The following is a 27,085-nucleotide window of genomic DNA, read 5'->3' as shown; positions in this document are numbered from 1 at the left end:
ACTGATACTTCCAAGGGCATTGTGGTAAGATGCCCACCGCCCACCTCATAATGTGAAGCAATTAAAGGTGGGCCGGTGATTTTTTTTTCTACGATATGCGGAGCAGTAGTAAGCACTCGGAACCTGTAGGGGAAGTCCTATAGTAGTTGGGGCTTTCATGAATGCATATATTTAGCAGCCCTGTAACAACACCGGATTGTTGCAAAAATCAAAGGAAAGTCCTGCACACAAAGCATGATTGTTTGGCCGGGTTCCCAGAATGCAGTAAGCATTGCTGAGATTTCAGGGAAAATACTTCGATCGATAAGTAATCCTCAACCTTGAGCATTGCAAAACCTAGAACAAGCTTAATCGTCGTAGGCAACTTTCTTGTGGCAAGGAATGACTTATATTGAGGGTAATTCGAAAAATGGCAGCGACGTTTACCTTAAAGTCAAAATGCATGAAATGAAGTTTTTAGGAGCGATTGTTTTAATCGTTAATCAATTAAACGGTCGTTCTTTTGAGGTATCTTGATTGGTGTGTTACCTGACCAGGAAGAGGGCAAGGGGAGGAACGGCAAGTGGGGTAGGAAAAGATGGAAGGGTACTGTACGAGGGAGTAAAAAATAGGGACAGGGAAGGGAACGTGGGAGAGGAAGGAAGAAGAGAGAGGGGAAGGGAGGCAGATGGGAACGAGATGAGGGTACGGTAGGGGTGAGGCGAGGTATCTTGGGTAAAGAGGAGACGGAAGGGAGGAGAGAGTAATGGGCAGACGGAATTGGTGGCATTAAGTACAGTATTTCCCCGTTGAATTAAGCGGCGAAACTAAATTGGTGTGTCATATGATCAAGAAGGGGAATGCGAGGGCTCTTTAGAAGAATGGGGAGGCGTGGGAAGATGGCCTAGAGAGAGAGAGGGAGAGGTGGATGGGGGCCCTAGGATCACTAGGATTATAAATGAGGTGCTGCTACGACGGGGGAGGGATAGGAAAAGAAAGGGAGAGAGAAGGAAGTGAGGAATCGGTGTCATATGACATACATGAACCAGCTAAATTTAGCGGAGAAGCTTAACTGATGTGCAGGTCACGTGGAATCTGGTTCCTTGATGTCGATTTCACCCGCCAACTTTAGTGAGGAAATTGAATTGGTGTAGAGGTCACGTGCCGTATATTTCACCGAGTTGAATAGGACACGTGACATCACGTGACGTGACGTGACATAATGTGACGATTTACAGCTAAATTTAGCTGTAAATGCACGGACAGAGGGAAGGACAAAATGTTAGGAATTAGGGTTACGTTTAAAAGCATTTCATGCTTTAATAAAAGCAGGTATTGTGATCCCGTGATATCATCGAAAGAGGCGTTACATAATCCTATTTTAAAAAGGCCATCAGTTTGGTGTGAGATTTGTAAAACAGCAATATAAATAAATTCCTGTACCTGCTATTAAAATAGTTCTATAATTCTATGAAACTGTGCCAGGCAGACTCAAGTATTCGTATGCACCCTACCATGAAACAAACTTGCGACTCTTAACTGCCATATTCGTCCGACATACACATTCGTGAAGGTAATTGCCGTTTGAGTCATTGTATAAATAAAACCGTAAATCGGCAACAGGATAAACTCAAGAAAAATGCAGAAAGGTTCGTTTCCTCTCGTGTGCTCCTGCGTCTCGGGGGATTTTGTTTCGAAAATAAAATTGGCTCTCTCACTAGTTGTTTAAGTATTTTTAAGTCTTCTCCGCGATCCTGCCCGAATCCAGTAGAGTGAAGTCCCCCGCCCACCTGCCCCAGAAAAAAAAAAGTAAAAAACGAGGTCCATATATAAACGCTTTGAACCGTGACCGGGGCACAGCCATCCAAGACGCGTAAACACACTTTCAATTTTAGCTCCACAAAAGTCGAAAACGAAGACGCAACCGAGTAAGAAAACGGGGGAAAAGTGAAGGACGTGAGTATCCTTGGTACTGCGGGTTCCTCGGAACGTTCCGACGTATAGATTCCCGGACGGAAACCCGATTTCTCTCGGTGACCGGGCGCCGCAGAGCCTCTCGGGTGCCCCTTCATTTCCGCTGGTCTCCTTTTGTGGCAGCCCGGGCGGGGAAGGGGCACCGCTCGGGGTCTGCCCAGAGTTCGATCCGCCCCGCGAGGGAACGTCTTCTCGCGTTGCCCCTTTCGCCCACGCACAATTGAAACTGCCACAAGGGGCTGCGGTCGGAGGTGATGGAGAGATGCGCCAGTGTCGCGGTTATTGATAGACACATTTTTTTTCTTTTTTTCGACGAAAACTGACGGCAAAAGTATCTGTTCAAAATATTTGAGAGAGAGTTTAGGTTTTTCGGGTGGCATGCTTTTTCGGGTTGAAATCTGAGGATAATATTCCGGATAAACTACAAAATTAAAAAAAATATATTAAAAATATAAATATATATATTATATATCGGGTGTCTCAAAGAGCGGCCAGGCTCTTTGAGACACCTATCCCGCTATGATTTTGCGCAGCGTTGCCCACAGGTGGTGCATTTTTTTTTGTATAAAGTTTGCAAAGAGTGAACTTACTTGAGGAAAAAGTAAAGAAAGAAAAAGGCTTAACTCCTATGGAAACTCAGCGAAGCCACCGGTCTTCCATCAACAGGGTGGCCAATTGTTTGAAGACCAGTGGCTTCGCCTCTTTTCCATGGCAGTTAAGCCTTTCTTTTTTTATTAATTTTTTCCTCAAGTAAGTTCCCTCTTTGCAAATTTTATAGAAAAATGCACCACCTGTGCGCAACGCTGCACAAAATCATAGCACGATAGTTTAAGAAACCGAATTCTGCGGTCTATTTAAAGAATCTGGCCGGTACTTGAAACACCCTGTAGTATAATACAGAAACAAACTGGTCACGCTGGAGACCAACTGTGATTGATGAAATATAGCGAACCTAAATTTCGAAATGGGGATAATCTTTTTTTTTTTGTGTGTGGTAACTAGATTTAGAAAGCGACATCCTCTTGAACTCTCGAAAGTTCCTACACCTGTACAGCACCAGAACGCACTCGTAACAATAACAATTTGTCCCTTTTTAATCGGCTTAGCGATGTGCGAGCCTTGTTGCCTCCGAGTGGTCTCAGCGTCAAAAAGGCGACTACCATTTTTTTCTCTCGATTTGCACTACAATTGGAGCGGGGAGACAGGAAAGCAAAAGACAAACAAGGGTTGGATACCTCGGCGTGACGTGTTATCATTAAGGACAGATCAAACTGGAACCCGAATTTAGACGGAATATAAACGAGCCTTGCAAATTAGAATGATTGTGGCTGCAAGTGTTCCGCCAGTCGACTTGAACAACATGGCGGCATTATCGTGGGCCGAATTCTTTACGTCCTGCCATGGATTAAATTTAGACAACCTCAGTAAAAAGCCTTCCATACATTTTATTGAAGTGCCCTCAGGATCTCTCAAGGACTGCCATCTGCACACAAAAAATACATCTCCAGGCTCAGGCTGGTGACTGGCCCGTAAACAAAACAACGACGGGCTGAGAAAAGAAGACGTTGTCATATTATCGGTGTGAGATGTTCAAGGACGCCATTTTGTCAGGCCATCATTCCCCCTTTGTAGGGCTATAAAATTCTTCGTCGATCTCATCGGTTGCTTAAAAAGCTTTCTTACACTTTTACTTCCGAACCAGCAGGATGGCTAGCTATGTTCTTCCGACTCTGACTCGCTGTATGCCTGTCTTTTCTGTCGCCTGAGCCCGCTTCCCTGGAACTACTAAGCGAAGTGTAAAGATTCCGCTTTTCATAAAGTGAAATATAATAGTAATAAAAATCCTTATTTCTATCGACTATGCTGAATGACCATTGCTTACCCCCTCACAACATTGCTACAGATATTTCTGTTCTTAAGTCGTGTTGCGGATTTTCTGATGACCCCAAAATCGTCTGGGAAATTTACCTTACACACACGATGCAAACACACACACACATATATATATATATATATATATATATATATATATTCTTTTTCTTCTTGTCTGCATTCGTGATTGTATTGACATGTTTGGTGCTGTTGCTTATCAAAATTTATTGCTGGAGTATCAGTTGATGGTTTTTTAGAGCTCCTTGACAAGTACCTGAGGTCGACATTTGAGGGTTGGGAGGTCACTGTCTACTTGCAACGTCAAGGAGTTTGCATTGGATCTTGCATCGCCCCTGTTGTTAGCGACTTGTTCTTAGCAAGCATCGATCGCATCATTCTAGAACACCTTGAGGGTACCAAGGTTGCAAGGGTTTTCCGCTATGTAGGCGATTTTTTAGTCCTGTTGGAAACTGACGTCTTGTCCTATCATTCATCGATGACTCATATTTTAGACATCTTTTCTAACTGTCTTTCGCCACTTGTATTAACTCATGAAGTACCTGGAGCCGGATTAACATTAACAATGTGCCCGGACCATGTATGCTGGGCTTACGAACCTCGGGCCGGAGAGCCTCTTCTTCCCCTTTGAATCCGCGCATTCAAAAATTGTAATACGTGCAATCGCGAAGACCTGCGGCTACACACATGCTTTGCGAATGTCTTGCTTTCACAGAGTTCAACCTAGCTTCGATACACGAATTGAACGCCTCACTGTTGCTGGGTTCCCCTCGCACGTGTCGACAGCTGTTGCTGAGTCACTGCTCAAAGAATCCAAAACTTGGCCTGAGACGAGCGATATCCATTCCAGCAGTAGAAAAGGACGAGGAAAAAGGAAGAAAATTCGCCGTCATCCGTATATGCATGGCGTGGCAATTAACCTCAAACGTGTTGCAGGCAGATGTGATGTGGACGTGTTGTTCATCGCTCCTGAAAAGCTTTCATGATTGTGCGGAGCCGTTAACCCCTCTGATAGGGAGGCGAGGGCCTGCACTACGAAGCATCGCCATCGTTACGTCACCTGCGCTGAGGGAGTTGTGTATTTTCTCCCTCTGTCTTGGGGCAGGCGTTATGTTGGCCAGACAGGTCGCTGTCTCAATGACAGGCTAAGGGAACATCCTTACAACGTCTCTGCGACGGTTTCCGGTCACCTTGACATACATTGCCGTGACTGCAGATGCCAGCCTCAGTTCCAACAGTGCGAGGTCGTTAAACGTCACTGGGACCAGCTGACACGTGAAATTCTGGAGACTCTAGAAATAGAAAGACTGGGTGTCATGTCTGTCAGCAGTCCTTCTGTTGCCTTATCAAGGAAGGAGATTACTTTTCTGGCCACTTGATAGCTTGGTTTTAACACGTGACCTTTGTTTGATTTTTTTGATGTGATACTTCGTTTTTTGTACTTTTGTTGTGGGTGTTTTTTTAGGCTGATTTTCTTCTTCTTGTTCTCAATTGAGCGCATATATTGCACCGTTGGGTCAAATAAAAATTTAGTTGCAAGTCAACGCTCTGTTTGTATCCTTCTTTACCCTCTCCGTCGTTTTTTGCGCTGTTTTAACCTTTTCCGTTAAATGTTTGTTGTGTTTAAATTTAACGCGGTACAGGTCGTAAGCCTCTCTCTTGGCTTAATAAACTTTTAGCTGCGTTCGGGTCTTTGTGCTTGCCCGTCTTTTTTCCCCCTTTCTACAGGGTTACTATGGCGTCATTTAATGCATGGGATGATACGATTTCCTGAACTTCGGCTGACCTCAAAGGCACAAAATACGATTCTTTTATCCGCATTTTGACACATTTTTTGAATTTTTCAATAAGGAATTTCCGATGGTTTTTGCATCTTTTTGGACGTCAATGAAGGTTCTGTGCCAACACACTTCAGAAGAAAAAATGTTGTATCTGCTTGAAATTGGCGAAGAGGGAACACAGCCAAGAAACTTCAGACTTCTCAGTTGTAAACCGTTTACACGCGCGCGACATCTCTTGTGATATCATAATCTTAAAAAGAAAAAAAAGGAGATAATTTTAAACAAACAGATCTGTGTTATGAGAAAGCCTCCAACAGCGAAGACGTGAATAAACACCTCAAAGCGACCAGAAGCCTTTTTTATGTGTTCATACCTCCGGAACAGAGTAGACCCACCTTTCTTCCATGTGTACTTTTTTTCTTCTAATTTTGTCGTTAGCTGAAAAGAACACCATTCTTACGGTCGTTTATTTCTTATCGTTTACTTTATTTTATCATGAGAACTCTTTTTTCCACTTCTGCGCCTCGCACCGCTAGATAAAACCGAAACATCCTGTCACATTCTATGGGCGCCCACGGGATCAGAGACCGCCAAACTTAGAGAACGGCGTGGGCGGATTTAACCGGGCTCTTCTTTGTATTCTTCGACCGCCATTCGCCGCCCCTTGAAGCCCTCTATTCTAGCGAAATTTTCAGTATTTATTTTTGTGTTAACGTTTAACAAAAAGAGGTTCAGTGCGCGTGGAGCCTGTGGAAGGTGCTGCACATTTATTCGCCTCTTGCCGTGGTAAAGCCTGCAATTTTGTGAAGGTCATGTTTTTCTTCTTCTTGTTACGGGTGGCCTTTACTCGTGAAGCGCGGACTACTAAGCAGCTTTTTGTAGAACTACAACAAATATATGTTCAGGTGTAGAATGTTCTAGCGGAGTATGAAGGGAGAGCTATCCGACGAGATCGAAAGCAGACATGATATGAATACAGAGCCACTTGGTTAAAGCGAACAAGACATCGGCACTTCTGCTTTAGTTAAAGCGTCCTGTTGATGAATGCCGTATTTTGCCAACTAAGCAGGCACCACAGATGAACACATTCCGCTGACATAAAACTCTATTGATGGCGTTTCAGTTATGAAACAAGCTAGCGAACTTTTTTCGTGTTATAACAGCGTTGCACTTTTGACGTAACACGCTGCGAGTAATGTGATACTACTGATACCTTGCTACTTTGAAAGAAAATGGCGAGCGCGTAACGCTTTCAATACAGGGAAGAGTGACTTGTTCTTGGTGATTTTTATACCAAGCAACGAGCCACGGTATTTAGTTTAATTTATATAACACCTTTGTGTTCACCCCAACTCGTGTTGTATTTGTGTCACATTCAGGAAGCTCCAAAACAGTAAACGACATTGGCATTCAAAACCTTTGTTCAAAAAATCACAAATAGCATACGCCATGCTACCTGAAATTGCGAGTTTTATTATTCATAATTTTGTCATGATCACAATCACAATATGCAAACAAATATTCGTCGCATCAACAATTTTTTTTAAACTGATTGTTTTATTGAAGCTTTCTCGGATGTGCTGTGCACTGCAAACCTGTGTATATATATATATATATATATATATATATATATATATATATATATATATATATATATATATATATATAGTAGCAGCTCCAAAGAGCACAGCCTTTTGAGCAAGACTGCGATCTGTGAGCCACGGTGAGAGTTAGCTGCTCTATGTACATAAATTAGGCAAGTGCGCCTTTATCAAAATATAACATAAACAACGCCGGTTATTTTTATCCTAAGACGTGAACTGTAGTCCGTTACTCATATGAGCTTCGCGTTGCGAAGAAAACGTGGGTGATGATACAGAAAAGAAGCCTTACGACACTGGGCATGCCTATGCTCCGTGACTCCGAGGGAGAGAAGGAGACGAGAGCGCGCGGTGACGTCAGAACGCCGAGCTCTGTTTGGATTGATTAGTGGGTAGACCTACAGCTAGCTACTTCTATAGTTTATCCCCACTCCACTTCGAAAGCCAAACGCCGGTCTTCTGCTTTTTAACGCGCTCTACTACCGCGGTGGAGATAAAAAAAATGGTAGCTTTAGGTCTACCCTCAAATCATTCGAACCAGAGCTTGGCGTTCTGACGTCACCGCGCGCTCTCGTCTCCTTCTCTCCCTCAGTTTCTCGACGAATAGTCATCTGGAGTCCACTGCATTAAAAGCCACAGTATGAGATCGAGCTTGAAAACAAGCTTTTGAAAGTTGTAAGCAACCAGAAACATTTGCATTAACGACGTTGAGATCGATGTGACTGTCCTGATAAAGAACGCCGCTGTTTTAAAACATTTCGTGTGCTTAGAAATATTTTAGCGAGAAACGATGCAGCCAGACCGCGCAAACAGGTACCTTGCTGACTCACGTTGTGGCTCGAGCATTCTTGTTAATAGATCCCTCGTTGAATCCCCCAAGCGTCTCGGACCGCACTCGAGGCATCATGGGAATGGCGTTCCTTCAGTTGAATAGTGATCGGTAATTTCGACCAATTCGATGCCTACACACTTTTGAGTGTAATCCAAAGTCGCGCTGAACAAGCGTCAGGTAGAGTCCCAAATAAGTCTCCTATCACTTTTAAAATATCTCGTCATAATAGCGTTTTTTATATATATATAATGTGCATTCCATGCACTTTTCAACCTGGTTGAGGTGTAGAAATATTATAGAATATTATTATTCTCGTGCAGCTTCAAAGAACTTAATATTACCTAAGAAACGCAATAAAATTCTATTAAAAGCCCCACTGATTCCGAGCTCAATCCTCGTTTTAGTTGTGAATTGTCGGATTGTTAAGCACTTCCTGCTAAAACAACAATCAAAAGAATGATAATATCGTAAAAGAGATCTGCGTCTCAGCCGGGTTGAATAGTGAATTGCGTGCAAACAATAAAACGTGCTAACATTGAGGAGAAGTTTTAAAAGTTAAATGGCAGGTTTTTGAAGCTCTCCACGACGCTTGTTCAGGGTGACTCTGGATTAAACTCAAGAGTCTCTAAACGCCATATTGGTCAAAATTCCCTATCACTAGTGAAGTTCCTCGAGTGCCGGCCGGGACGCTTGGGGGATTTAGCAAGTGCTCTATTAATCCTGCGAGGAATTTTTTAACTCAAGAACTTTTTAACTCAAGTTTCAGTAAACTAAATTCGCCGCGATATGTTGCACCTTTGCGGGAGTTTATGTGCGCAGGCCACCTTGTTGGTTCAGTTAGACGTCGCAACTTGTCCTTTCATTCGAAAGTTAAGCCGGGGTCATACAGCTTATATATTTTATAAAAGACAGCCTGAAAACAGATTCGAACGCTAGTCACCGCGATATCTGTGCTTCGAATGCCGCATGGCAATGAGTTCAAGGAGAAAACTTGGCACACAGCGTTCGAACCACGGATATTGCGGGGACTTGTGTTTGTATAATGTATGAGCAGTGTGATTCCAAATTCAGGTGCTGCCATGCAATACATTTATTTAAATGCAATAATATTTTAAATTTTAGACAATGAATACGCAATTTGTGGGGCTCTAATAACGCAGCTTGCTACTTTCAGACATTAGACCAATCTCCCCAAGCGTTCGGTGCTTCGGGAGTTCGGAGACCACAACTTTAGTTCACAGGGGACAGGCGGCTATGCACGACACGACTCGTGCCGTCTCATGATTATGTACGAGCAAAGCTTCAGCGAGGTCATTCCACGTTATAAAAGACCAAAGTTCCGTGCATGCATTGCGGCTGAGGTGGCGTAGCCAAACTGGCTGGTGAGATCGGACTACTGATATGTCATAATGCAGTTATAACGAGCGGGCACATTTCATGTGTGTCGCAGATTGTCCCTTCGCTGAAAACTATTGCTTTCATAGTTTCTTTAGTCACAAAATCAGTCACATCAAATCAATGAATACCTTTAAAAAGCGCGGCATTTCTTTATTCGAACAAGTAACTCCTCGTGCTCTTCCTGCTTTTCTCTCCCAATTAAAATTTCCCATTTGAAAGGAGCTAATATGCAAAATTTATCAGTTCTGAGGCGAAATGGATGGGCACCTTCCTACGTAGTAAAATTTTATATTCGTTATATGCACTTTCAAAACAAGATATGATAATCGACAATCTCCTGTTTGAGCTGTTGCACGGCGTACCCAGGACTTTACTTCCTAAGACATGGAAGCTGGCTCAGGCTCCACGGCAAAGAACGACGAAGGCGAGTTCGTTAACGTAGATAACTGCGCATATATGCTGAAGTTTGTATGATTTTACAAATATTTCTTTAAAACCGCTTTCCTGCTATTAATGCAAATGTGTCTTTATTCCGCGCTTCTCCCTCTTTCGTTGTCTCTCCCTTGCCGTTCATGCTGGACACATTTTCATTTTTGTATAGCCATTTATTTGTGCTGCGGAGCGTATGGCTGTTGTTATTGTTTTTTGTTTCTATTGAACCTGCCCTTTTTGTAGAATATTTATTTACTTTTCTATGTTCCTTTTACCAGTGGTGCTAGTTTTATTTGGGTCAAACATTTTGTCGAGTCCCAGCATTGTATTTTCTCACAGCCTCCTGCATCTTCAATATCTACGATGTTCAATGTCATTCAATTCAATATTGACTTTTATTTCATCGTGTAACCTCGGGTCCGCACTCCAATTTATCAATCGATTTGTGCCCGGAAGCAGTCTTTAAGATTTGCACCACGAATCACAACGCAACGAAGTTCAAAGGAAAACAAATTGAATAAAAAGACGTGATGAGAGGGGTACAAAAACGCTCTGGTGCCCCCTCGCCCTCTTGCCTGTCCCTTTTATTTCTAATTTTTATGAGTAACACTTCACACATAATTTTAGGTGTAGGGAAATTACACTTTCTGTTCTTGTACTGTGTCTGTGTGTAACAACTCTATGATTATTCACGATTATGGGTGTACATACTAAATGTAAGTAGATATGTATCATTTCCAAAGCTCTCGTCAGACTCACCACGTGGCATAACTGTAAGTGTAGTGACTTCCATTCAGCGTCACACGTGTTCGTTGGCAGGGCGGTCAAAGTGATAATGTTTCAGCAGAAAACTAACTCCGATTGTATGTTGGTAGAATATTTTGCATTCCTAAGTAGACTAAGATCGTTCTGCTTGGGAACAGAACAAAACTCGGAGCAGATTCGAAGCTTACGAGTGTCATGCACACCCCACGACCACTAATCCTCTAACAAAAAGTGCCCCAAAACCTCACGTCTGGCAACTACCTGATATTCAAGTCAGCCAGTGGCGGCACTCAACTAAAGTCCCCTGCTTTTACCGCGCACGACAGCAAAGCCTGGCTAGCGGCGCAGGCAGTTAGCTTTTATTGCCTCGTTAGGGAGATAACCTCAAGTTCGTGCATTTCGCGCGGGACGCTGCAGGAAGCGAAGGTCGTGCGATCAGCAACGCAGCAGCGAGTCTGCGACAGCGAAGATTACGGTACCCTACTTTTCAACGTCTTAAACGCAACGTGGAACATTGCGAAAGCAAAGACCCTAGCCGAGCCGATCAGGGCGTTAGTGTGTGGCACGTTACAACATGCCTCCAGAGATCACTCCTTGTGTAGAGCTCTATTACGTAGCTCTAATCAGCTCATGAGGGGGTCCTTGCCGTTTTCACTTTGCCAGCCTGAGGAAAAAAAAAAAAGCTGCTGATGCATGCTTTGTTCATTTGTGATGCGGACAACTTTCGAACGCTGTGCGCCAGGCCATTAGACTTTCTAAGCGCGTTGCCGCTACGCTTTTTATTCGGGTCTTGGTTGCTGTCGCGGCTAACCTCGTTCTAGTCGACATATTAGCCCCCCATTCCTTAGCGCTGAAGCTTGCAATTTGTGTTTTCTTTGAACGCGCGACGCGAATTTGTTTTCGCGTTTTGTTTTCTGCTTCTCCGACAAGGAACTTCCACTTTTACTTTCAAGAAGGTGGAAAGTTGTCTCGCGGGGCAATGATTAGGCTTACTTTATTCATAGTGATTTAAATGCGGATATTTAAGATGGGCCGCTTGGGGAGGGGGGGGGGAGTAAAATTTGTGATGAAATGAATATGCAGGGAGGAATTCCAACTGAGCCATCGTAGATGAGACAACATGGTCAGATTTAGAAAGAGAGAGGGCAACAATTTTAGGCCTGTTAGTGAAAAGACCACTCGAGATCTCGTACCATGGAGGCACCGCGGACCTCCGATACGAGCTTTTGCCTTTCTGCGATGCCACGTCTCTCCTGAGCCAATAAATAATAATAATAATAATCAATCAATCAACGTTTATTATAGTTTCCAGGAACAAGCTTACGGTCTTGGTACTGGCACACTGGATTGAAATTAATGCATAAAACACGCAAATACAGAAGAGTAATGTACTATGCAGTAACTGCTTATAATCATACATAAACGACACGCTTATCTGTTTAACACAAAACAAACAGATGCGCCCACTTCCTACATGTTTTTTCCCCACTTTTTTTTACGGTGAAGGGGAAGTGTGAAAGAGGGAAGACATTTTAGAAGGTCAGCCTTGAAAACTACCAGTCCTTCTTCGGGAACGTCGGATTCGTTGCCTAGTTAGAAGGTAGGAGAGAAGGGGAGAGGGAGTAAAGCTTAATTTGTTTTTAAGTTACCGATGTGTATGATACAAGGGTGCATGAATGCCTGGTAACTGCTCTTTTGTTGTTTTTGTATGTCTCTGTGGAAGTTCACTGATGGCTGCAGTCGGCCTTAGATTTCTGAGTGTATGGGGATCCGTGGAAGAAAAGAAAGTAGCTGAGTTTGAGACGTCCCTGTTTGCGTTCCGTTCCTTCTACTGATAGTTAATGTTTTGCTTTTTTGCACCACAGTCTAGGACACTGAAACAAAATCTATATCAAGCAGCTCCCCTGCACCCGACTGTTACCACACGAGGACTCTAAAATATAAAACCTAGGAAAAGTAACAGAAACGCCATCGAGATTCTGATCTTCCTAGAAGTATTGTTTTTATATATTTTTAGAATTTCTCCTTTAGAAATAAAATTAATATTACACCACTGGACGGGAAAAAAGGCACACCGTTCCACTTTCCGAGTTCCCATTCCAGTTCCACTAACAGAGAATCGAACGGCGGCGTTCCTCCGTTCCTCCTAAAGGGAACGCGTTCCAGGAACGCTGTTCCGTACAACACTGACACGCGGTGAACCACGCTTCGTGTCGCCGCGCCCATCGTATCTCCTGCAAGGGAGACGTTCGCCTTTTCAGCCACACCTGAAGTATCGAATTTGAGACCCCTGCAAAACTCTGCTGCACAAGCGGAGTAGAGTATCGGTTGAACGGCTCCACCTCGCAGGAGCAACTTCGCCTTTCTGAGAATCGCTATGAGATGGAGCATCATGTAATGAACTGACGAGGATCGAAGAACCGCCCTCATTCACCTTCGCGAAGGTCTCTGAACTGGCAGTGTCCGAGCAAACTTTTACCGCTTTTGGGTAACCTTGTTCAGACGCCTCTCTTTCTGTCCACCATGTCACAAACTTAAACGCATTATACTTCGGTCTCTTCATTTGCCAAACTTCTCTCGTTGATAGCAGTCGTTATTTCTCCGTGTAATCTGCAGAGGAGACGAGACGCACAAGCACATTCGGGAATTGGTGCTGCGACCTCGAATGCGGCCATAAACAGCTTGCAAAAGCCCTGTCGGCCGTGCGAGCTGAAAATATAATTGATTCAGATATATTTACTTGGCGCAACAAAATAGCACTGAAGCTAGCAGAGCGCAATTAAGTTAGAGCCGAAAGCAGCCGCATCGTTTTCGAGTGTCTGCAGTCGAGAGCAGAAAAGTGGTTTGCCTTTTGATATAAAGAAAACAGAAAACATCGGCATTCGAAATAACCCGCCCGAAATTGGAGCCCACCTAGACCGGAAAGCGTTTTCCGCCCGCGAAGATTTATGAACCGACGGATCGCAACTCTCGCACAAATTTCATCCACTAGAGAGCGCGCTCATGCGCGCTCGCATTCCGTCGAGTGCGCGTGCAGTTAGTTATGCCAAATCGTGGCCGAAGTCGATATACAAATATGCCCTTTGAGTGCGCAGGTAGCCGCATAGGGGAGTCGGTCTCTGAGCAGGTAACGCGAGACGTGATGTGCTGTCCTTTTGTAAACACACCGCTGGAGATTTATTGACCCTACGACGGCCATTTTTGTGCGTCAACGCGCTTTTATTCGTGTCTATATTTCATTTAATTGAAGGTACTCGCATGGTGTTTTTTGGCCTCGCGACATCTCATTGTCCCGGAGACAGCCGTGAAACGAGAGAAAAATAGATTTACCCCATGAGACTTGTTTGCCGCTTCTAGGTTTTTAGTAATTCCGACATTTTTATAAGTTTCTTGTTTATTAAACTTGACGCGCGGCGGTACGGGCCTTCACAGTTTTGATTGCTTTTTGACTGTTTCAATTTACGTCACTGCAAGGTCGAGCGCCAGTTCAGCTTTTTCTTTTAATGGATTCTTCAGGCGCAGCCCCACTGGTCATCCAAAAGACGTCGATGCAGACATGGGGAAATTTGCGGCTTCAGGCCTTTTTGAAGCCTGTTTTCTTCATACGTTTTGCTAATTTTTATCTGTCTTCTTTGCCGCGTTACAGATAAATCACACAGACCAACTGTTTCTGACGATGGCTTAATGGCGACCGACTTCGTAATCGAATGAAAGCCGAAACGTGGTGCGCGCTCCTTCTCGTCGTCTTCCTTGCTCTTTCTGTTGACGATTCAGCAAGCTGCCCGACCAGGGCGCGGGGTAGGTAAAGAGGTTATCTCGCGCTTCAGAATAAGTGAACACCACACGAGCACAGCTGATTGGCACTTAATGTGAGCGAGCGCACGGGTACCCATAACTTTGACTTCATTGTATAGATAACTTGTCCCCAAGTATATTAAAGACATGGTAATGCTGGGAAGTGTTGTTCATCACGTTATCTTTAAGTATGGCTCTCATTGTTCGTGTATCCCTAGCTCATCATATACCTAGCGTAGATAGCGACCTGCTGAAACGAGCTGCGCACATGCTCGTCGATAATCCACCGGGGGGAGTATCATAATTTGACATCGGTCACTCATAGAAAATCGCGTTCCTGATCCTGTGCTCTTTTTCGGTTTAATTTTTCTCTTTTTTTTTTAGAGGGGGGGGGGGTTCCTTACCATTTGACTAGTATGGTCACAAAACTACAACTTTGTTTATAGAAATCAAGCCCACGTGTGTTCAGTTTGAGTTTTGCGTGACATTTTGGGAGCTATGTGTTTGCTTGTTCTTTTTGGCCGTTGGTGAACGTTGCCTCATTCTTCGTTTCACATTCACTTTCTTTTTAGGCCTGTGTTTTTTTTTTTTTCTTTGTCGACTTGGTCTCTTTCTCGATATATTTGTGGATACTGCTTTCTGTCGCAACGGTCTACGCGTTGAATTAGTTCTTCCTACGCCTTGCGGTATACTTGCTCTTTTGCCCTCGTGGGCTCTGTTTTGTTCCTTCTTCTTTGGTCGTACTGCGCCGGCTCTTCTGTTTTTAATAGAAAGTTCAGTGTCGGTACACGCTTACGTCTCGAACAAAGAAGGTACGTGCATATCAGACACCATATCAGACTGCGTCTAGGCCTGCACCTTGCTTGCAACAGGGGCTTCCTCCAAATTTATTTGTTTCCACTCTACGTCAAAAACTTATATTTTATTATAATCTCTGGAGAAGGAGAACAAGAGGGCCGAGGGACAAACACAAATCTCCAGTTTGAAGTTCTTTTAGGGCTCTTTAAGCTATCTCAAGTTCTTTGAAACGGTGTAAGGCGGAAGAGAACGCGTAGTGAACATTGGTGAGCGACGTGAGGGGCCAGGTCGCGCCGATTCTACGTGAAATGCTGAACCCGGCGGTGTCACAACCTAAACTATGGTACACAGATACCAACCCAGTGGTTTTGCCCGTTTGACGATTTCCTTTTTGAAGTCTGAGAGGTCGTCAGCACCTAAAAAAGAGAACTTCGTCCAATTTCTCGACTCACCAATGATCCTCAGTGCTACATGCGTTGGGAGCCGCTATGTTTTCCGAGGGCACATTTTAAGGTATCCAGCTGCCATCGAGATCTCCTGTGCAGTGCAAGACATGCTCTCGAGCTGGTGAATTCACCGGCGGCGTGCTATTGGAACTTAACTAGGCACATTAAAAAAGATTACTCAGTCACTCACAGGAAAACGTACATTAAGTAAGACAGGATGGTTAAAAATTAATCTAGCGCAGCACTCGCTCCTTGTTTGCGCGATGTAAATAAGCTTTGCGTGACATTTCCCCACGCATCAGCTGAGAGAACGAAGCTCTTGTTTGCACGGTCTTTTCGAGATTCTCTTCTTCCGCTTCCTCGGTCAAAGGACATTAAACTTAGCTTTCATTAAACTCATGCGCGACTACGCGATGGCAGCTCGGGATTACCTCGTTTCTTTTCTTCTGCACAGAACATGGCTTTTACGTACACGTCGGTTACTGTAAATTATACTGCTTTTGGTGACGGGCCGGCCCAGCGTGGGTCGCCGTAATCAGCCGATTGCAGTAAGTTGCGAATGACGGGGCCAGAAAAACACTTTCAGGACTAATATTTGCATGTTTCATATGACATTAAGCGAGGATGGAGTATGTTAAATGTCATGCCCGGTCAGTTACCTGAGGGTGTAGAACGACGCTTGCTCGTACTTGTGCCGTGATCATTAGCATTTTTATTTTCTCAAAATTCCGGATGGAAGAGCTATAGAATGAGAAAATCGAGTGGTTCCTTTAGATTTATCTGCTTCGGACGATGACAATAAAAGGAGAAGAGCAGAAAGAGTCTCATCTTAATAACTACATGGTAAAAAAAAAAAAAGCAGCCCGAAAAAATTAAGAAAGAGGGAGGGCAAGAAACGAGAACCAGCGCTCTCAAAACGCAACTAAGATTTTAATTATTTGATTTTTAGTTTTGAACTACTCTGGTATTCACTAAGAAAACCAAACAGAGAGACTTTCACCAATGAGGAACTCTCTTGTAATTCTCTTTCAAATAAAAACAATGTCGAAGGGAGTCCCGGTATTCGTGAAAAAGTCACTTTACTAAAACGTACATTTCTTTAGGTAATACCTTGCAACGCGGTAACTGATAAATATGTCCCCTAAAAGAAATCATAAAGTGGGTTCGAATCGTACTGACTGGACATCGACTGAAAAGTTGACATTCGAGAACTAACACATGAGGAAAAGGAGCAGCTACAAACGTACTTCAAACCTACAAAAACAAACGTACAAACAGCTACAAACAAAATAAAAAACTGCCTTTTTCCTGTTTTTTCTTTTGTTTCTAAAGAAACGTTTGCCCACTTCGGTCACTCTTCACGTCTCCCAATTATGGTGCCTCGGGCGACACCGCTGGATGCGGCTTGCGACACAGATTGGAGAAGCCGAGCGAGCTTCTCCATTCGGCTCGTGAACTCCTCGCGGAATGTTCTTGTTCTCGTTCGGGGTGAAGTCGTACGGCGACGGAAATGACCAAACTCTAACGACGTCCGGAGCACAGCACGTGCTCGAGACGTCGGCAAAACGTGGCTATCCGCCCGCCCTATAGAGTTAGTATAATGTAGGCTAGAGGGTCACCTGGCGCTAGCGTCTATGCGACTTCCGGGAGGCAAATTGAAGCAGACAGCAACAAGTCCACTTTTGCGGCACTCCTGTGCGCTTTTATGTGAAAACGCGCGCACATTCAGTACCTTCGGCGACAAATAACATGGAACACTTTTGTAATTTGGGTCGCACCGAAGCGAATGTAGCTTTATCAACATTGTAAAAGTGTAATCACTTTAGTTAGCGCATTTCCCTTGATCAGTGAACGATGTTTAAGTCCGCTATATTTCAGGTCCCGACCTCTGTTCCACACCAAATATGCAAAAACAAGCGACGATTCTAAGCAAAATAACAGTCAAAAGGAATGAAGCATGTGTTCAAGGCCCGCCAGCTTTCCGGTGACTCTTATATATTGCTAATATGTCAGTCCTGTCACTATATAAAAATGACCCCGTTTTTATTTTTACGACCGGTTAAAAACATTAAGAATGTCAAGTTTAAAGTATGTGGACTATGAACGGTGTCTCATTTTACTATTTCCTCTGCCGGACAGCTTTTATGTGGCACTTGTTCTCAAAGATTTTGAGCCAGCCTATGATGTTTTGAACGTAGCAGAAGCATCTTCGCAGAGCAGAAAGAATAAGGCGGTACTTGCTTATTGAAAATCGGTCTATATTCGTGGCCTCCAATTTGTTTTCATTCTACATGTAGAGTGAGTGTTACTGCGTAGTTCTTGCTGTCTTTCTTAGTTTTTCAGATGTCGTTCGTTCGTTTGGCACGTATAGCCTCCATGCTGAAAAGCACCGACGTCGTGCTTGCGCTAAAAGTGTCAGGCAGTCCGCATAAAGACATGTACGAAGCCGTTTTAGCACCGTTTTAATGCAAAGGACTGAAAAAAAAAACAAAAAACACCGTAACTGACCAATAATTTTGTCTGCCTCACTGAGACATGTTCCAAGCCACCTAGTACGAATTATTCGGGATATTTGCTCTTATAATCGAACGCAAGAAAAAAATGCCCTCACTTTTCCCCATAGCCAGGCTTTCATTACCGGAAATGAATTTTCGGCTGGTAGCTGTCTTCTTTCATTTGTCATAGCGTACTATCGCCATTTGAACCTTGATGCTCTAGCGTACATTACAATACCTCTATGGTCCGCCCCTTTGGCCCCCGACGCCGCGTGGCCATGGAAGGGTGTAACGACGGGAACCTAAGAATACCACCGGGGCCTCCGCATGACGTCATCGTTAGTGGACCCCAAGCGACCAGCACGCTGAAGCTCGACGAGAGCCGCCGCAAAGCGGCAAACTTGACGTCATGCCGTCGCCGCTTTCTAACGTAAGCTCGTTGTGGGACGCTGCAAGACGCGTTGGCGGCGACGCTGACGCAAGGAAGGTGGCGCCGCCTGGATCCACTAATGTTAACATTTGAGGGGAAAGGTTGAAGCCTTTGCCATCAAGGTGGTATTGGCACCGTTTGCCTCACACATTAAGTTTACACTGATTGAAGGAAGACTATGCGGAGGGCAAGTTCGTCTGCTTCTTCCGCAGGGGGTAGCGGTGACGTCAGAACGCCGATCCCTGATTGGCTGATCGCGACTCCCCTATCTGAGCGTCGTCTGCTCCTTTGCATCGTCCTCTGCTCGGAACGTCGTCTGCGTCTGTCTTACCTTTCCTGAGACTTTCGGAAGTGCAGAGGCCAGGTTCACGAAACGATCTTACGCCGAAAATGTGCGTAAGACAAAACTTAAGAACAAATTCGTATTCACGAAACGAAATTTTCGTACGTTTTGCGCAGGTTACGACAAAATCTTACGACAGTTCCAAAGCTGTGTACGCACTTCTTACGATCAAATCAGCATGGCCGACAGCGTCGCGGTCGCGACGACCCACGGAAGTTTCTTTTTTTACGTGCGCTTCTCACGCGTCCCGACTTCAAGCAGCAAGAAAAAAAGTACTTGAAACAGACCAGGACGAACAAGAACGTTGGATCCACAAGCACTCAGGAAAAGCTCCAAAATGAGGCCACGAAAATGAGGCCACTTGCGAGGCGTATACGCCTCGCAAGTGGGCTCATTTTCGCCTTCTGCGCGTAAGAAAGGAAGTAGCGGTGACGTCAGAACGCCGAGCCCTGATTGGCTGATCGCGACCCCCTATCTCAGCGTCGTCTGCTCCTTTGCAACGTCGTCTGCGTCTGTCTTACCTTTCCTGCGACTTTCGGAAGTGCAGGTCTTTACGAGCGAGCTTGACTTCGCCTTTCAGAGAGGGCAGACGAAATAACTCGAGCGGTACGTTGTTTTTGTCTAGCAACTAGAAGACGCTCATCAAGGTGGGAAGTCAAAGGACTCACTGGCGAGGAGTCCCGAGGCGCCGAGGTTTGTTTGCTAAGAACCGAGAGTGAGCGTGTTAGTGTCCGCAAGTTCCCTCCCAAATACTTTTTCCCTCCTTTCGTGTGCGGCGAGACTCCTCACTCTTTAACGGCGTCGGCGGGTTGGCGCAGTTAACGTCGTCTGCTTTACGTCTGCTAGTCAAAGCGATGACTGCTTTACCTTTCCTGCGTCTGTCGGAGATTAACCGCTTTTTCACCGGCGAGAGCCACCGTTGCCTCGGGAAACAAGGAAATAACAAGAGGAAGAAATTGACCTCTTAATCTAAAACTGAGGTCAGCGATCAAAGTATAATACGGGAAGGGTTCACAAGGGTCGCGCGGGCATATTCCATTCACCACGCTAGCCGGCCGTGGGCAGACGGTCGCCGAGTCGCGGAGTGCCTGCTAGGCCTAACTGCCGTGCTCGCTTGGTCACGTTCGGTGGAATCGTGGCCGTTGGAGCTTTTCCCGGGTGTTTGTGGATCCAGCGTTCTTGTTCGTCGTGGTCTGTTTCCAGTATTTTTACTTTTTTCTTGCTGCTTGAAGTCTGGACGCGTGAGAAGCGCACGTAGAAAAATAAACGTCCGTGGGTCCTCGCGACCGCGACGCTGTCGGCCATGCTGATTTGATCGTAAAAAGTGCGCAAGACGGCTTCGGAGCTGTCGTACGATTTCGTCGTAACCTGCGCAAAACTTACGAAAATTTCGTTTCGTGAATACGAATTTGTTCTTAAGTTATGTCTGACGCACATTTTTGACGTAAGATCGTTTCGTGAATCTGGCCTCTGCACTTCCGAAAGTCGCAGGAAAGGTAAGACAGACGCAGACGACGTTGCGAGCAGACGACGTTGCAGAGGAGCAGACGGCGCTCAGATAGGGGGTCGCGATCGGCCAATCAGGGCTCGGCGTTCTGACGTCACCGCTACCCCTGCGCAAGAAGCAGACGAACTCGCCCTCCGCATTGAATGCAGTCCCAAGTGCATCGCGGGGCTGTTTTTCCAGTCGAGAACTTCGGAGGGTAAACAATGGGACACTCGCCATTTTGTAAGCGCGTTTAAAGTATTGCCCAGTGTGAGGCAGTAGGGGTCACTTTTTGGACGAAGTGTCTCATAGGCCCCCTGATCATACGGAGTTCTCTCAGTAGATTGCACTGGTTGTATAAACCAGTAACAAGTTTGCGCGTATACACGAGGACATATTGCCACGCTCGTCAGCGAGCGACCGCGCGCGTGGCCGAGTGGTTACCATGCTTGACTGTCGAGCAGAAAGTCTGGGTTCGATTCCAGTCAATGGAATGCTCATTTATTTGTTCTTTCATTGCGTTCTCGTGAGTTCGAGAACATTCTCGTCAGATCGAGTTCTGAATGTTCCAGTCGCCGAACAATCTGGGCCGATTGTTCCAGAACCCAACGCGCGTACATAAGGGACTCCGCGTGCTGATCTGCAGTCAGTTTTCGCCCAGCGTTCGACTCTGCTGCTACGCCGACTTCGACGCCCGCGACGCTCCGTTATTATCTTTTGTACCCTTTTATTTTTGGCACAAGTTCGCCACATTAAACGTTTATTTCTTTCTGTTTGTTTATTGTTTATTGGTTATTGGTTATTGGTTATTGGTTATTGGTCACCACCCGTGACATTTTGGTGGAGGTGCGGGGTACCGCATGCCCGTGCAGCGTTCCCCTCCCAGGACCCGCAGTGCAAGCCCGACTCCAAGCTCGCTGAGAAGACCACTCAGCGCGGAACCTGAAACTCGGACCTACCACCGCACCAAGGGAGACGATCCGGAGTACGGTTTGCTCCTGGACAAACCCAAGCCGAAGAAGACGACGATGGACAACCAGTCGCAGGCCCCCGCCGCTCCTGCCGTCGTCTACCTACCCGTCGCTCCTCGGACACCGGCTCCCTTCCACGGCGAAAGCCACGAAGACATCGACGACTGGGTCCAACAGTACGAACGAGTGGCTCGTCATAACGGGTGGACACCGGAACAGTGTATGCAGAACGCTTACTTCGCCTTGGAAGCCACCGCCCGGAACTGGTTCGAGAACCACGAAGCTTCGATCACTTCCTGGGAGCAACTCAGGGCTGAGTTGCGAAGAACGTTCATGAACCAACAACGAAGAGAACGTGCGGAACAGCTTCTTCAAGCGAGGATTCAAGGTCCTAACGAGAGCGTCGTCAGCTTCGTGGAAGATGTCCTGCGACTGAGCAACCGCGCCGATCCCGAAGCATCCGAAGCAAAGAAGCTCAGAGTCTTGATGCCTGGCGTCAAGGAAAACATTTTCGGTGGTCTTGTGCGGAGTCCGCCTACCACCGTCGAAGGCTTCATGACGGAGGCCACCAACATCGAACGTGCCCTTCAAGCACGAGCCACCCACTTACACCGAGTTCCCGGCGTCGGTTCCTTTTCGCCTTCCGGCTGCAACACCACGGACATCCGCGAGATGATCCGAGACGTCGTCCGGGAAGAGATCAAGAAACTTCTACCTGCCGCCGCAAGCCTAGCTTCGCCCTCAATCGCCGAGATTGTCAGGGAAGAACTACGGCAAGCGCTGCAGCCTGAGGTTCTCGTCAGCACCGCTCCGGAACCACCGACGTTGAGTTACGCCGCAGTGACCCGACGGCCACCGCCTCCTCGTCACATCTATGTCACGCCGCCCCGACGTCAGTCTCCTGCGCCGCAGCACGACCGACGCCACGACGACCAGGTCCAGTACGCCTGCCCGGAGCCTCGCGCACCCCGCAAGACCGACGTGTGGCGAACGCCCGACCGACGCCCTCTGTGCTTCCATTGCGGGGAAGCGGACCACACCTACCGCCGATGCCCATACCGACGACTCGGGCTACGCGGGTTCCACCCGAACGACCCGCGCCCCCGTCATGGCGAACGCCCTATCGAGATCGACGAGTACCTGCGACGACCTCAGTCCCCCGAGCCTGCGTCCCGCCGAGAGTTCCGGTCGCCGTCACCGCGACGTCCAGCTTCGCCGATGCACCGACCACGACGTGAAAGCCTGTCCCTCCTCGCTCCTCGCCGGGGAAACTAGGCGCAGCAACCCCTGGATGTGGAGTTGCCGAAGACGACCGACGCCAAGATCCTCCACGAACGTCGGGGGGCCCCCCCTCGAACGCTACCAGAGACAAAAACGACGCCGCTGCAGTGGTGTCCAATAACCTGAACGTCGTCATCGATGGCCACGACGCATCTGCACTCGTGGGCACCGGAGCAGACTACTCAGTCTTGAGTGGGAGGCTCTCCCGCCGCCTTCGAAAGGTCACGACGCCGTGGGATGGACCTCAAATACGAAACGCCGGAGGGCACCTCATCACACCCATTGGGAGATGCACTGCTCGCGTCGAGATCCGCGGTGAAACGTGCCCTGTGAAGTTCATCGTTCTACAAGACTGTTCCAGAGACGTTATTCTCGGCATGGACTTTCTGTGTGAATACGGCGCCGTCATCGACCTTGGTGAGAACATATTGACGCTGCGCAAGACCGTTCCGTCTTCAGAGAAACCTCAAACAGCGTCAGCCGCCGTTCGAGTCGCTGCCGACCACGTGAACCTGCCGCCGCGATCAAGTGTTGTCGTACCCGTAGTGGCCGATGTAGCTACCTGCGGCGAAGTTGTTCTTGAAGGCAACCTTCAATTACTCCTAGAAAGAGGAATAGGCGTCGCAAGAGGAGTGGCTGAACTTCAGGATGGGCGCACCGTGGTCTTCGTGACAAACTTTCGACAAGAAGCGCAACACCTCACGAAAGGTGCCGCTGTACCCTACTGAAAAAACCTGTATAAAAATTCATACTGGATGACCCGTATATCTCATACGGTGTTATGGGATACGGGTCTCCCGTATGATACTGGGAACCCGTACCTGTACAGGTTGACCCATCCAGATACAGGAACCCGTTCAGATACGGGGCCCGTACCTGTACGGGTTGACCCGTTTAGGTAAGGGAAACCGTGCCTGTACGGGTCGACCCGTTTAGATATAGGAACCCGTACCTTACAGGTTGACCCATTTAGATATAGGAACCAATATTTATGCATGTTCATCTGTTCAGATAGAGAAACCTATATCTTTAAAGGTTTATCCCTTCTGACGCAGTAATAGGAATCAACATGGTGTCCAACGTTTGCAAACGGATGGATGGATCTTTGCAGGTTTAACAATTCGCATGCATTTGTCATGCAAAGAATGAGCATGAGCCAGGTCATTTCAGGTTATACGTGTATTTAGAGAACGCAAATTGGCATCTGCAGAACACCAACAAGAAGCTTAACCTCTAAGCAAGCTTAGAAGTCAAACTTCTAGTTAATATCCTGCAGTAGGATATTAACAAATTTGCATACTGCAGTAGATTCACCCGAGCTGTCCTCTTCCCTGGAGAGGCCTCTCGAGGATGCCTCCATAGGTACTCGTTGAAGGCATCTGCAGGGGAAAAGAATACAACAATAAGTCATGTATATCTACAGTTCCCTGAAAAATTTAATATTTTACTTCCTGCAATTATAAGTAAGCAATTTCCGCTACAATTTATGCTTTGTTAATATCTTGTGATACCATGTAGACCCCAAGAGTAACTTCTTACGATTACGCAGTCTGCTTAAAACAGCAGGCATGCATGATTCGGCCCGAAAGTTTTGAACCAGTTCAGACCGAGTTCAGAGGAGTGCAGAAGCAGTGCGCAAGTCGGGCTGCGGCTGCGTGAACTTAAGCTGCAGCGTTACAAACGACCCTGTAATTGGTTTCCGAAAGACCGAAGAGTTGCCATCTGTTACTGCATGAACGCTGAACTGACTTCGGCCAGCGCAAGATTCTGTGGAACTGAGGCTGAGCTCGTGCAGCACTGGAATAAATCTAACAGGCCAGTTCAGCGTCCATGCAACTTCGGGTTGAATCTAATGAGTCAGTTCTTACACTATTTGAACTAGATCGGCCAGTTCAAGCAAATCGAAAAGACCTAGTGTGACTTTCCACAACTATGCACTTAAAGTTTGCTTGCAACAGTGTGTTCCTTGCATTTCAGTGTTTATGAAAATTATAGACCTTGGAGCAGGGGACAAAAAGGAACGGAAAGACACGAAGCTCCAGAGCTTTGTGTCTGTCTGTCCCTTTTTTTCCCCATGTTCCCGGGTAACCACGTCTATCCTTAACCAGCTCGCCTGCCTGTTCACTTAAGTAAAAGTATGTTCTATAAATCTAAATATGTATATTCAATTATGAACATGGGCCTCTGATTGCCTACGACCTCTAATAGCATCTTCGATCAACTCGCACCAGGATCGCCCTGAAACCAGCACAGTGCACAGCGCTCCTCGGTCGTGCAGCGCGATGTCGGTGCAACATCGAGGACAAACTGCGCCGCGCCGGTGCACCGCGGCGAGCTCCACCTTGCGTCACTTCGCGTTTTGTTCGTTTTTTCTTGCATAGGTCAGCGCACGGTGCCCGTCTGCTGTCAATTTTTTCTATTGTTTTACTCCCGGATTTGACGGTCCCACAGAAATAAACATCGTGGACGTGACTGTCGATGGGGTCACGAAGGGGGTGACAATTCCATATGTATATGTTGGCCATCATTATTGGTTCAAGAAAACGAAACACCAGATAATAGCCGGTACGGCTATTATCTGGTGTTTCGCTGTCATCGAAACGCCTCGCGCCGCTTTCCACGAAGTTCGTGCTTCTCGGGCGCTCCTTGCCACCGCACCAATCGCCAGTAATCGCGGCGATGGTGAGAAGCTCGTCGTCTCGACGTCAGAAGACCCGAGGAGTTATCTAGTGCAGCTGCGAGGCGTGTTCGTTTTTGCAAGATCGCCATCTCGATAGTCTGCGCGTCTGCTACTCCCGCCATCTTCTCGATTCCCGCTCCTGGCCGCAATGCCTGATGGGACTGCCCCCCGGCGCACCGCCGATTTTCTTGATGCGCGTTGGGGCAACGGAAAGCCGCACCGGGAGGGTGCGCTTCGTTGATCGAGGACGTCCGGTGCGCACCGGTGCACTTGATCGAAGATGAAGGGGCGCACCTCAGTGCCCCGGTGCGCACCGGTGCGGATGATCGAGGATGCTATAACTTATTTCATGCCCAACAATGTCACCATGGGAACAAGTAAAATGAACACTGAACACACAATTCTCGACCGGCAGTCTTAGTGCGAAAGAAAGATTTTGACCTGCAATTGTTGTTCTGGGCATGTATATAAATTGACAACACAGATTTGATATCAAGAACCATTTAACTAATCTAATATCCGTGTTACGACCCTTCAATGGTCTATTCATACGAGATAGTTCCCTGGTAAGAAAACTGAGCACTAGAAAGGAGGAACACCCACGGTGAGAAGGCGGTTCAGAAAAAATGGGCAGTACTCAAAGGACAGAGCCAAACATAGTTCGGTTGTAGCAGTTCTAGTGAACAAACAGACTCACTTTCACAACTTTGCTAGTGCCAGCTTTTCGTTCAAAAGAAAAAATAAATGCCTCAGCAGAAGGTCCTGCAAGCAGGCCACTGATATCATGGACCTCCCCCAAAACTTGCAGGGATTAGCAGATATTTGCAATGCGGAGCATGTTACTGTAAAAAAAAAAAAACATCAGAAAGCACCAAGGCACCTAGATGACCGTGACAAGGTCACTTTACTTTTCTTCATATATTAAAAACAAAGAGGGAGAGAGGGCTTCTTCATTTCGGTTTTGCGCTCAGAGCTTCACGTTCCTAAAGCTCGAACTAGTCGAACCGTGACCTTTCAACAGCCTATAACACTGAAAGTTCTGAAAGCCTTGGAATATTTTATCACATTAATTTTGTCGTAGCAGGTTGCAACTTCAGAAGCCATAAGGTTTGAGTGACTCACCAAGTATGAGACATCTGTGAGAAGTGGGCACTTACTGCTGCCAACTTGACTGGAGTCAGGGCCCTCTCGGCGACAGCGCCCTTGAAGCGCCGGCATAGCACCCCAGTCACACTCCGCCCACGCAGGTTCTCCCTGCCGAAGATCCACTTCGTGGCCTCTTTAACGAACATGGAGTCTCCCCGGGCTCCCCTCACGTAGAACAGTTTGTCCTTTTCCACCAAGACACCATGTCAAAGGTGAACCTAGAAATAGATAGAAATGCTCTACAGGAAATGCAGCCAGCCATTGGTCCCGATCTCATTGATCTTTCGGAAACTTGTGCAGACGTCTGCCGCACAATGCCACTTTTTTCGGACGCAGGACATGCAAGGCAGCTCTTCACGCAACATCTTGGGGGTATTCTTTTCAAAGCCAATCACAGAAATTCACCACGGGCACTCACTACTCGTCTCCAACTCCTCAATGTAAAGAACACCTCATCTTGAAGTACAGAACAGAGAGTGGAACAAACATAACTGCAAAAGAATCGCATAGCAAACAGTTCCAGCCACGCATGTCGTCTGCTATGCACACAAAAAAAACACGG

The sequence above is a fragment of the Ixodes scapularis genome, unplaced genomic scaffold (genome assembly GCF_016920785.2).
Source record: "Ixodes scapularis isolate PalLabHiFi unplaced genomic scaffold, ASM1692078v2 PGA_scaffold0__279_contigs__length_252992795, whole genome shotgun sequence".
Lineage (NCBI taxonomy): Eukaryota > Metazoa > Arthropoda > Arachnida > Ixodida > Ixodidae > Ixodes > Ixodes scapularis.
This window is presented reverse-complemented; position numbering follows the sequence as displayed.